We start from the raw sequence: 13238 nt of genomic DNA on the forward strand, positions 1-13238 counted from the left end.
GATATACACACATATATGTATACAAATACACACATTCACACATGCATACATGCATGCACATACATACATATACAAGTACAAATCCTCATACATGCACACATATATACAAAGCAAAGACACACTGTGTTCATGGAATTGAAAATTTAATGTTGTTAATATGTTTGTACCAACTGAAGTAACCTAAAGATGTGATATAATCTATACGAAAATATTAATGGCATTCTATATGGGGATAAAAAAGAAATCATACTGTTTTGTGGGAAAAAGAAAGAAGCAGGAGAGATTTCACTGGCTACCTTCAAAATATAAGATGACAGCTTAGGAATCACAACAGCTTCTGACTGTTTTGTCATAAAAAACAGACACAAAAACAGTAATAGAAATGGAATATAAAAATAAACCCATTTATCCACAGCGAAGTGAGTATCAACGAAAGAGGAAAAATGTTTATTAGAGAAAAGACTGTGTTTTCCATATGCAGTGCTAAAAAAACTCAGTTATTCACATATAGAGAAATGATATTAACCCTCTATCTCAACAATTACAAAACCAACAAAAGATAGACTAGTTGCCTGAAACTAGTAAATTTGTTGGAAGTAAGAAACAAGAGAAGCACTCCAGACAGATGAAATGAATTAGGATGTTTTGAGCATAATTCCAAAACACAGGAAGCAAAGTGAAAGTAAAGAAATAACTGACATGAAAAATAAATTTTATTTATTATGAAAGAAATTGTTAATACAGCAGAGATGACCAACAGAATGGTAAAAAAAATTACAAGTTCATACCTAAAAAAAAAAATGCACAAATACCCATAGAATCAAGAATGATAAGAATTGAGACAGAGAAAAGAAATAGAAAGGTGAAAGGTTAAACATTTTTCAAAAGACGCTAATACAAATGACTAGCTAGACACTACAAAAATGTTTTCTAGAATTAATCATGAACAACATGCAAATCAAAACCACAACTGTAGAGACAGAATCAAAGTCTAATGTAAAAAAGGATATAGATTTTAAAGTGATAGAAAGGATGTGAAGATGGAACACTTACATGCTGTCACTAGTATAGACAGTATGGAAATCAGCATGTAGCTTCTGCAAAATTAATTAAAATCAGAGCTACCATACGACCCAGAATTTTCACTACTCAATATATATCCAAAGATAATGAAACCTGTTGTCAAAGTGTCTCTGCACACCCATGTTTACTGCAGCATAACTCACAATAGCCAAGAAATGTGAACAAATTAATTCTTCATCTACAGATGAATAACGAAAATATAATTCATACACACAATGGAATATTATTCAGTCACACAAAGGCTGAAACTGTCATTTGTAGTAACACAGATGGAATAAGTAATCTCTAAATTTAATAAAATAAAGCAGACACAGGAAAACAATTAGCATTGGAGCAAAGAGACTTCTTATTAATTATGAAAGCTTGGCCTTTAGCTTAAGCTTCTCCCACTAGCTCTTATAACTTAATCTGCTTCTATTAATCTACATTCTGTTATGTGTTTTTTTTAAACTCTTCTTAATTCTGTATGTCTGACTTCATATCTTGCTGGCATCTCTGTGTCTTTTCTTCCCAGTCTTCTCTTTCCCTCGAAGTCCCTCCTATCCTCTCCTGCCCTGCTATTGGACATTCAGCTATTTATTAAAGCAATCAGAAGGCTCCTTGGCAAAGACACATTTTCACATTATACAAAAAGATCATTCCACAACACAGCTTATAATATTGTTCATAGAGAAAACATAATACATTTAACCTCATAGAATTTGAGGATAGAATGTTTGTTAGCAGAGTCCGGGGACAGTAGTGGAGAAGGAGAGACCAAGAGAGGACTAAGAAATGATACTAACAGAGGAGTAATACTCCATTGTGCAACAAAAACCCCAAGCTAAGCAACCACAGCATGTTGCAGAGGACTTGGTGCAAACCCATGCAGGCTCCATAATTGCCTCTTCAATCTCTGTGAACCTCTATGAGCCCTGCTTAGTTGATTCTGCAGGAAGTGGTCTCCTGGTGTCCTCGACCCCTCTGGCTTCTAAAATCATTCCTCCTTCTTGTTTGCAGGGTTCTCCAAGGTCCACCTACAATTTTCTGATGGTCTCTGTATCTGCTCCCATAAGCTTCTGGAAGAAGTCTCTCTGATGATGATTGGACTAGGCATCAATCCTATAGTAGAGCAGAAAATCATTAGGAATCATTTCATTGACTTTATTTTTGTCAGTCCTGTTTGGTTCTACCCTAGGTCTCTGGGCCATTCAGATCAGAGAGAGTGGAGGTGTCTCTAAGTCCTTTGCCTGTTTGTGGTCAGGTGTTCCCTTTTCCTCCTACTGTATTGCCTTGTACAGCTTTGATATAAGGGTTTATGCCTAGTTTTATTGTATTTTGTTATGTCATGTTTGGATGATATTCCTGGAAGCCCTGCTCTTTTCTGAAGGGAAATGAAGGAGCAATGGATCTGGAGGGGAGGGGAGGTAGAGGGACACTGGTGGGGGTGGAAGCTGAGGTCATGGTTTAATATATGAGAGAAGAATAAAGAAAAAGATAAAGAAAGAAATGATACTAAGTTATAGTCAGACGGGACCAATAAAATCTGGAATGCTATTACACAGACAGGTGAATACAGACAATAATGTACTAGATATTTCAATAGTTAGAGGAAAGAATTTTGAACTTTCACCATTGAGAAAGAAGTTTAGGGGCTGGAGAGGGATAAATGTTAAGATCAAATATTGCATCTATGTCAGATGGTTCACACCAACCTATAACTCCAAGTCCAGGAATTCCAATGACTTCCTCTGACCTTGTTAGGCAATTGCACTTATGCATACATACCTACACAGAAACACACACACACTGATGCATAAATTAAAAAATAAATAATGTCTAATGAGATATGTTTAGCTTGACTTTATACTATACATTTATACATGCATCAAAACATTACATGGTGCCCACTAAATTTGTAATGTTGTATATTTTATATGTGAATTTAATTTCCTCTTATTTTTGAAAAGATGGATATAATAACTTATTTCTCTCATCAAATTATGACATTATGCCTATTTACTAACCTCTCTCATCTTCTCTTCTTTCTCTATCCCCATTCTCTGTGAGCTTTGTTCTACTCACAATTTCTTTTAAAATAGTTTCATAACTATTAAAAGTCAGTGACAATAAAATTGCAATTAATTTTAAAACAAGGCAAGAGGAAGAGAACATATGGGAATGATAGGAAAGAATGGTAATAATGGCATTGAGTTCCACAAATAACGTAAGAAAATGGAAACATAAGGATAGGTACAATGTGAGTGACATGTGGGAAACACAGCCCCAAGCAACAAAGCAAAACATGAGCATCTAATTAATGGCACTGAGACTAAGTGAAAATAGGAAGATTTTGTGTGTGTGTGTGTGTGTGTGTGTGTGTGTGTGTGTGTGTGTGTGTGTGTGTTGACATCATTTGGCAAAAGCAAAATAGCTTCGAGTAATTAGATACTGGAATTAAATTTTGCTCAATGCTGTTACATTTATATCTAATTCAAATTGCATGTAATTAAGAAAACTGGATTAAGAGATTGACATGAGCTGTTTGCATGGTTTTCTTCTTGGCAAACTCAATTGAAAAAAAATAAGCCAATGGTGAACTAAGGCTGCAAGGCACCATCCTTTACTTGTGCCTGTTCTCTGGAGGTCCCATGTATAAATAGTAGCAAATGTGTTGGGTTCTGCAACATAATACACTAGATTTAGGTTTACACCTCCATTTGTACCCATAAGGCATGCTTCAATCAACAGGATACCAGCAGTTAAAGTTCAAAACTACTAGAAAAATTAATCAATAGCTAGGCATATTGAATTATGTGGATTTTCATGGAGATAAAGATGAAAACATCTAGGAAACTGATGACAGCCCACAATAACAATCCCACTAAAGTCCAACTTGGTAAACCAATGAGTTTATTTGATTTGTTTATGGGATGATGGGTGAAGATTTATCTACAGGAGCATGAACAATGTAAAGATAAATAATTTCATCATAGAAAAGCCCAACCCAGCATAGATAACAACTTGGGAAAGCAACATCCCTGTAAATGGCTATAACTTCACAGGTTTGTAGAATCTCACCTCCCCATAAGTCTTTACTAGTTATATACTCTTGGGTTGGAGGCCTTGTGAAACTTCTAAGTTTCAAGAGCTTCCTGGGAGTTAGGAGTTATTTACTTCCTGAAACAGGCAATTTTGATTCCTTTCTGAGTCTTAAGGGACCTTCCTCCAGGATACAATGTTTTAATGCAAAGGGATTGCTATATAATAAATTAAAACATAGTTAAACGTTAAACAACAATTATCAGATATATATAACATATTACTTAGAGTGTAGATGCTGAGGATGTGGACAATGACAAATTCACACTGAATATAAGGAATTTGTGCTTATGAACTAGAAATCACAGAAAATTGTGGAAGTTCTTGTGTGAAAACATCTAGTGCTTCTTGATGACCTTACATTGAGTTCTCCACAGATAGACTTACTTTGAGTTATAATCCACACATCATTGCCATCAACATTTCATGGCTAAACCCAGAATTTTCTCCAAAAAGTAGAAACCAGGAAATTGTGTCCCCTATAATAAATAACAGTTGATAGACTCTAATCTACTGCCACCAAAAACACCAGGAACAGAAAAGAAATAAAACATGAAGATCAAATATATCACCAGTTGTGAAGTACAGTGCCAAACACAAGAACAATAAAGGGTATTGGGTTTCACATTTCGGAGAGTAATGCATACTCAAAGTTGGCTGGTACTTAAATTATGTGTCTGGCAAATGCATCCCAAAACTTCTCCCCTTGAGAATTTTGTGCAGCTTCTTGCTGCCTTGAATCCACTTTATGAACATGACTATAAAAATTCTGTCATTACTTTAGGCCTGGATCTGAAAGAATTTCCTACATGAAGCTTTCTTTGCTCCCAGATCCAGGAATGGCAGCTGTTTCCATCTTTGATGTTCTTTCTATTCCAGACATCTATGTGTCAGTAGCTTCTGCTCTTGGTGGTTTGTCTCTCCTCTTCTCCACCCATTGTTAAGTGATCTCATCCATTCCCAAGGACTTCAATGCCATCTATAATTAGCTTCCTTTTTTCCCACACTGACTTTTCTGACTTAAGCCATCTATATTTTATTTGTACTTGGATGTTATCCAAAGTCTCAGGTTTAACATAGGCAAAGCAAAAGTTGTATTTCTGTCTTATCAAATTTTTTCTCAGATATTCTAAGAAAGGAGAAAAGAGTCTGTGCTTCAACCTATCTTAGTAAGTATGGCTTCATGACCCTACCCTGCCTGTATACTCCCCAATGCCCCAAAATATCCCACAACCAGATTTCCAACTAAGACTGGTAAGCCCAACTTGCAGTTTCCCAACCTCCATGTTTGGGGAGGGTGGCACATCCTGTGCAGCATCCCAAGCTACTGGGACCATATCAGACACACAACCAAGAAAAGAAGCCCACATCCCCAGGTCTCATCCAAAAACATTATGAAAGATCTAGACAATATAACCATACTCTATAAAATCCACAGTCCTATAGAAATGTTCTCTAATGAGAAAAAAAAACTAAATGAACCCCAGTGTGGTTGATATATTGTGCACCCCAATAAACTTACCTGGGGGTTGGAGCAAAGAATAGCCACTATATTAAACATAGAGGTTCGGCAGTAGTAGCACCTGCCTTTAATCCTAGCATTCTTGGGACAGAGATCTATCTGGATCTCTGTGAGTTCAAAGCCACACTGGAAACAGCCAGGCATGGTGACACACGCCTTTAATTCCAGGAAGTGATGGCAGGAAGCAGAAAGGTATATAAGACATGAGGACCAGGAACTAGAGCCTTTTTGGCTTTTAGCAGCAGTTCAGCTGAGATCCATTCGGATGAGGACTCAGAGGCTTCCAGTTTGATGAAACAGGATCAGCTGAGAAGTTGGCAAGGTGAGGTTGGATGTGGCTTGTTCTGTTTCTCTGATCTTTCAGCGTTCACCCCAACCTGGCTCCAGGTTTGTTTTTATTAATAAGATCTTTTAAGATTTGTGTTATACCCCAGAACACATATTTTAAAAGAATAATCATAATTAACATCAAAGAATCACGGGATGTTAAGAATACACGAAGAAATACTTCAATGAACTTAAAGAGGATAAACTTGAAGAAAATAAATGACTGAGTAATGCTCAAGAGAACACAAATATAAAGCAGGATAAATTGGTGAAGACAATCCAGTATTTGAAAACCCAATTCAATAAAGAGATAGAAATATTAAAAAGAACTCAAGCTGAAATGAAAATAGAATTGAAAAACTCAATAACCCTTTTAGAAGTCCCAGGGAGGAGGGGGGGGGGGAGTAGGGCAACCTTATAAGTAGACTAGATCAAGCAGAAGGAAGATTTCAGAACTCAAAGATACAGTGAATGATTATACCACACAAACAAAGAATATGAAAAGATTTAAAAATACAAGAAAAGAACATGCAGGAATTGTGGGACACAGTGAATAGACAAAATCATTTAATTACAGGAATAGTTGGAAGAGGAGAATCCCTGGCCAGTTATCTTCAACAAGATCATAGAAGACAAGTTCCCCAAACTTAAGAAACACATACCCACGGAGATATAAAAAGCACATACAACACCAAATAGACAAGACGAGAAAAGAATTTCCCCATGGCATATCATAGTTAAAACACTAAAGATACAAATGAAGAAAGAATATTGAAATCTGTAACAGAAAAATTATAAATCATGTATTAAAGAAAGCTCATCAGAATAATAGCTGGTTTCTTGGTGGAAAAGTTGGAAGAAAAAGAGACTGGAGCAATGTACTCCAAGTAATAAATTATAAAAATGGCTCTTAAGACAAAAGTCATGTGATCACCTCAATAAATACAGAAATAACATTTAACAAAATCCAACACCCCTTCATGATAAAAGTCCTAGAGATAGGAGAGAGCATTCCACAATGTAATAACCAAGATACAATATTTTCTTAAATGGAGAAAAATTTGAAGCAATCCCATTAAAACCAGGAATCAGGTAGAGTTTCCCACTATCCCTATTCATTTTCAATAGAGTGTTCAATGTACTTTCTGGAATGCCAAGGCAAGAGAAAGAAATTAGGAATATGAAAATAGAAAAAGAAGTCAAATTTTCCCTATTTGTGAATGATATGTTATATACATTAGAAATCCCAAAATTCCCACCAGAAAGCTCTTGTAAATTATCAATAACTTCAGCAAAGCAACAAGATATAAAATCAACATGTAAAATTACTATCCTTTCTATATACCAACAATGAACATGCTGAGAAATAGATTGTGGATAGTCACATTCACAATAGACTCAAAGAAAACAAACTAGGAATAAGCCTAAGAAAAGAAACAAAGGACCTCTACAATAAAAGCTTCAAATATTTAAACAAAGAGAGAGAGAAGGACATTAGAAAATGGAAATACCCTCATGCTTGTGGATTAGTAAAACTAATGTTGTAAGAATGACAAGTCTACTAAAAGCAATTTATAGATTCAATGTAATCCCAATCAAAATCCCCACCACATTCTTCTAAGAACTAGAAAAAATTTTCCTAAAATTTATATGGCACTGAAAAAGGCTCCAAAAAACCAAAGTTGTTCTGAGAAAAATCAAATGAACAAACAATGCAGGGGATTTACTATTCTAGAATTCAAGTATAATATAGAGCTAACTGTAATAAAACCAGTATGATGCTGGCACAAAAACAGACAAGAGGACTAATGGAATAAAATAGAAGAACCAAACATGGATACACATGTTTTAGGGTTTGTATTGCCATGATGAAACACCATGACCAAAGTAACTTGGAGAAGAAAGAGTTTGTTTGGCTCATACTTCCACAGCAATATCAGGACAGGTACTCAAAGGGGGTAGGTACCTGGAGGCAGGAGCTGATGCAAGGGCATGGAGGGTGCTTCTTCCTGGCTTGCTCTTCATAGCTTTACTTAATATGCTTTCTTACAGAATCCAAGACTCCAGCCCAGGGATAGCACCACTCACAATGGGCTGGACATACCCCCATCAATCACTAATTAAGTAAATGTCCTAAAGACTTGTGTACAGTGATCTTATAGAGTCATTTTCTTAATTGAGGTTCATTCCTCTCAAATGACTTTAGCTTGTGTCCAAGTTGACATAAAACTACCCAGCACAAAACTTAACTACAGCTATTAGCTATTTTACAAAGATGTCAAAAACATACACTGTAGAAAACACAGTATCTCCAATAAATGGTGTTGACTAAACTGGATGTCCACATATAGAAGAATTAAATTAGACTCATATCTATCACCCTGTATAAAAATAAACTGCACATAGATCAAAGACCTCAAAGTAAGTAATGAAACACAGAAACAGCAAGAAGAAAACATAAGCGGTTTCTACAAAATATGTGTGTGAAAGGCCTTTCTTAATAGGAATCCATTTGTCCAGGAATTAATGCCAAGAGTTAACAAGCGGGACCTCACAAAATTAAAATGCTTCTGCACAGCTAAGGAAACAACTGAGTGAAGCAGAAGCCCATAGATCAGGATAGAAGCTTTGCCAGCTATACATCTGACAGAGAACTGATATCAGGAATATAGAAATAGAGTTTTCAATATAAGAAATAAAATGGCTAATAAATATTTTGAAAAATGGTCATTATCCTTGGAAAATTATGTAGGTGAAGGCCAATTAAACAACTTTGAGATTTCACTGTACCCCTCTCAGAATGGCTAAGATTGATAGAACAACTGACAAGAGCCATGAACCACCAACCAAATCCATTAACAGGTACAGAGAAGCCTGCTTTCAAGTTGTTGGTTAGGTGAGTCCAGGAGACTCCCAGAACAATACATGCTGTTGCCTTTGATTGTCTTCCAGAAACTGAAGGTAAAACCATACACTTAGAACATAAAGCTTGACAAATTCCGGCTGAGTCTACCCCAGAGTCCTCCACCCAAGGGAGAAAAGCCATCAGTAATCATAATGGAGCTGTGGTGCCTATGAACCAGAGCAATGCCCAGCATGTCAGTGGGAATGTATCAGGAGCTAGAGGAGGAGTGGGAAAAAGGAAATGATGCAAAATTTTAAACTAAGAATAAAGTAAATTTTTGAAAAGAGGCAATAGGAGAAGGAGGGAAAGTACAAATCAGAAGCCTTGTCTTTGATTCTTTTTTCAGTTGTCCCACCACCCAGTGTGCTCTGAAAAAGTGGCACCACTTCTGTTAGGATCCTGGAGAAGGCCCACAAAAGACCACCATTCACCTATGCAATCAGCAAGAGTGCTTATCATTCCAGTATACTGGGGCCGTCCGTCCTACACAAAGGCAAAATGGCAATGACCCCAAGAAGGACAAGTGGGCTCCTTTTAAGCATAGCTGAAGGGTAGGTAGTTCCTAGGGCAATTAGTTCACTTTGGATATGATTGACATAAGCCAAGTGGCAATCATGTATGTTGTAATTGGCTAGGGCTAGTCAGGGGCTGGTCAGTGTTATGGTTTTCTATTTTTGGGCAGGCCTGGACAAGTTCCAGGTTTTGTACTTACTTGGTTATTACCTTGAGCTGTTGATGATGGTGGCTGGTTCAGTGGTCCAGGCTTGCTGCATCTTATCTCCCTCATCCCTGTTGTCAGGGGCACCAGTGATTAACTGCCCTTTGTTCATGGCTTCCTCAGAAACTGTCTTGTCCAGTTTCAAGAGCAGGGACTGAGGCCTAGGTTTTAACTAAGTTATTAGGGCAAGCTGTCCTGGTATTTGCCTCACCCTTCTCTATTTCTACCTTTCAAAGCTCAGCACAAGCAGGTAGGACACTTGGTATTTCAACCACAAAAAAGCACAATTTTCTCTAGTCATAACCACTTTAAGAAACTTTTCACAGATTATCCATGTTCTGCTCGTGAGTTTTCTCCAGAGGGTGATAGGCAGATTCCATCAAAGGTAAATGTTTTGTGACCGAGAAGTATTGACTTGTTTGAATGAGGAAACATGTTGGTGTTTACTTGTGTCTAGGAGTTAAGACTCCCTAGTATGCAGACAGCTTGGGACAGAGACTGTGGTTAGGTAACAAAGGTTGCAGGTTTCCAAGGTGACAGGCTTCTTCCTCACCCTCCTCACTGGAGACAAAAAGCCTAGCAGCTTAAAGGCAAGGCTTTGTAGGTTTTTGTCTCCCACCAGCAGGCCTCATGCTGATGGAACCCTCAACAAGTTCAAGGCCTGCTCAGGACACAAGAGTTCTAGGTCAGTCAGCCACCCTTGCTCTTTCTTCAAACTCACCTACCCTAAACTAGGGGAAGGAAACTCTTCAGAGGCTTTAAGACCCCTAGCCCCAGAGAAGACACTGGATGGAGCTGGCTTCCTGAGCCCAGCTCATGTGTGTGTTTGGTCACCCCCCAGGAAATCCCTTTCTTCCACTGCTGATTCTGTCTGAGGTGTTTGGGATTTCTCTGCTGCTGCCTGTTGCATTTCAGGTTTTTCCGCCATTTAATTCTTTAGCTGGCAGCAACAGTAAACCCAATTAAGACCCACACACCATATCATTCCAAGAACCCTAGTCTGCATTGATTTCCTGAAGGCTCTGTCACATGGTTCTGTTTTTTTGTTTGTTTGTTTGTTTGTTTTTTACTTTCCTGACAGTACTTTAGGAAAACACTCTTCACTCTCTTGTTATTTCCTTCCTTATCCTAGCTTTTTCAATATAGTTTGCCTCTGTTTGGCACAATGCTGCATATTAATTAATTTATTTACTTACTATATTTTGGTTTTTTGAGACCAAGCTTCTCTTTGTAGCTTTGGCTGTACTGAAACTCACTTTATGAGCCAGGTTGGTCTCTAACTCAGAGTTCTGCCTGCCTCTGCCTTCAGAGTACTGGGATTAAATGCTTGAGCCACCATAGCCCCACTAATTTATTGATTTTTGTATTGTCTTTCTTCCTGTTTAGGAATTGGGTAAGAATTTTGCTGCATTGGCTGTTACATCATAACACTGGTAGACACAGAACAGGAATTAAATGAACAATTCAATACACATTCAATGCACAGTAAAGAAAGAGGCAGCACATTGTTTCCTTTGATGCATATATATTTTATGGCTATTTTCATGGTCATTTCTATTCCGCAGTACTATAAGCTTCTTGGGAGCAAGAAAGGTGTTCATCCATGAATCTGTATACAATCCAACCTACAACATGTTATTTAATGATGCAGAGAAACAATTTGAATTAATTAATTAGAGGTTAGTGGTGTTGGTGTTTAGTTGTGTTACATTTTAAACTCAGATGGATGAAAGCTGAGAGTGTCTGAAGGAAGGTCAAGGGAAGTTGGGTTGATCTGGACAACAGGGCCCAACCACTTTCAGAAGGACTGCTCCTTGCTCCAGGGTAGCATCCCATCCTCCAGCATCAGAGGACTTGGAAACTGCATTCTGTTGCAGTCAATACAAAGTGCTAACTGCCACCAGGGGCAGACAGCCTGCTTAAGGGAGGAAACCCTGAAGGCAAGACCAATAATGTAGAAGGAGAGGAAGTCTGGAGGGGTGGTATCTAGGAGCTGATGAAAAGTCCGACTCTCACCCCAGAACAAATCCCCACTTTGGGGGACACTCCCATCACCCAGATGGAGGCTGTTTGTCTGTTCTAGTAAAGTTTATCATTTTGTTGTGTTTTGTTCTCTGTGGTTTGTGCTTCTCAGTTCCTGTGGGATCTTTGATTATAGCTTTGTCAGTGGCCCTTTTCGTTCTAACTTCAAGTTCAAATACCTGTTACCTTGACTTCCTCTGTCTGAGACTTCTTTCTAGGATTAACAATTATTTGCCCAATTACAAACCAAAGTGGTAGGATCCCTAGACCTCTCCCTCAAGGCTCCCATAACATATAGACTATGACCAGATTTTAAAATATTCTAGGAGCAAGGATTGTGACAACGAATGTCTCAGTTTGATGACCTCCATCCCTTTAAAATTGAGAAAAGAACCCAAATACTTGACTAATTGCTGCTGCCTGTGACTTAAAAGCACCTGGAGATTAGGAAATCTAGAGATTGGATTGTGACATGCTTGAAAGCCATGAAGGTCAAACTAAGGGCAATGTCAAGGAAGCAAGGGAGAAAGAAGAGGTTCAAGGTAGAAGGCTAGTTAAAAATACTTAATCATGCATTAATAATATACTTAATCTAACTTACACATGTTAGAAGGAAAAGTCATTGGAACATGAGAACTCAAAGCAACTTTAAAGTTTTGATGATATGTCAAAACCAAACAAGAGTGTAAAAAAAGAGGCAAAAGTTAAGGAGATGAAAATTCAGTTACTTAGATGAGAAAAAGCAACACAAAAGAGTAAGTTAAGAGTGGAGAAAAAAAATTCAACAAAGATTTGTGTACCACGTACTAAAATTACATTCTTTAAACATTAGAAGTAGGCGTGGTGGCACACTTTGTAACTTGAAGGAAGCCAAACTAAGTGGGATCCTGTGTTTGGGGTCAGTTTGTGCAATGTAGGAAGAATCATTCTCAAAAATAATAAAAGAGAGTAAATGGAAAAAATAGGTGATACGTGTTTAAGATGCTGTAGCTTGAGATGATGAGGGAGTGTAGGTCTTGAGTTCTAAAAGCATGGGAGATGCAAATATGTGTTCTGAGATAGATGGTCAGTTCTAGGATTGCTATGTTGTGTCTTAGGTAAACCAGATCAGCTAGGTTGTCTTAGCAAAAGAAGGAATCCACACAATGAAGTTTACTTGTGTTGGACTTCAGCACAACTGAACACTTAATGTTGGTTTTCCACTGTCTTAATTGATAGAACGGTTACCTGCAGAACATTAAATTATGAAATTCTCAAACAACAGCAACACAGAAACTTAGTTCCATGGTATGGAAAAGGTATAAAGGGAGCAAATTAACTTAAGAGTTTTAAAATGAACTCCAGAATGTTTGAGTTATAATATAGAAATGCATCTAAAATCAAACACTGTTGAACTTCTTCTGAATGATATATAAATAAGTCAAAACAGCATCAAATTTTGGCTCTTTTCCTAAGAACAATGAATTATTTAAATCCACTTTATCAAAAATAATTCATTTGTAAGGTAGGGTGTCAAGCTTGAAGCAGTCTGTAGTTTTAATGAAAGCTTCATGATACAGAGACATACATTTTTATTTTTT

General features: G+C 37.4%; 1 long non-coding RNA gene across 1 annotated transcript; it reads right to left on the bottom strand.

Annotated features, from left to right (window-relative positions):
- Window positions 1-421: 421 nt before the first annotated feature.
- On the bottom strand, window positions 422-10113 carry LOC121830923 (uncharacterized). Its single transcript, XR_006074254.2, has 3 exons — window positions 9631-10113; window positions 2778-2850; window positions 422-2184 (listed from the first exon to the last, which is right to left on the bottom strand). It is a non-coding gene; the product is annotated as an uncharacterized LOC121830923 (long non-coding RNA).
- Between the last annotated feature and the right edge of the window lie 3125 nt (window positions 10114-13238).

The sequence above is a fragment of the Peromyscus maniculatus genome, chromosome 7 (genome assembly GCF_049852395.1).
Source record: "Peromyscus maniculatus bairdii isolate BWxNUB_F1_BW_parent chromosome 7, HU_Pman_BW_mat_3.1, whole genome shotgun sequence".
In the NCBI taxonomy this organism is placed as follows: domain Eukaryota; kingdom Metazoa; phylum Chordata; class Mammalia; order Rodentia; family Cricetidae; genus Peromyscus; species Peromyscus maniculatus.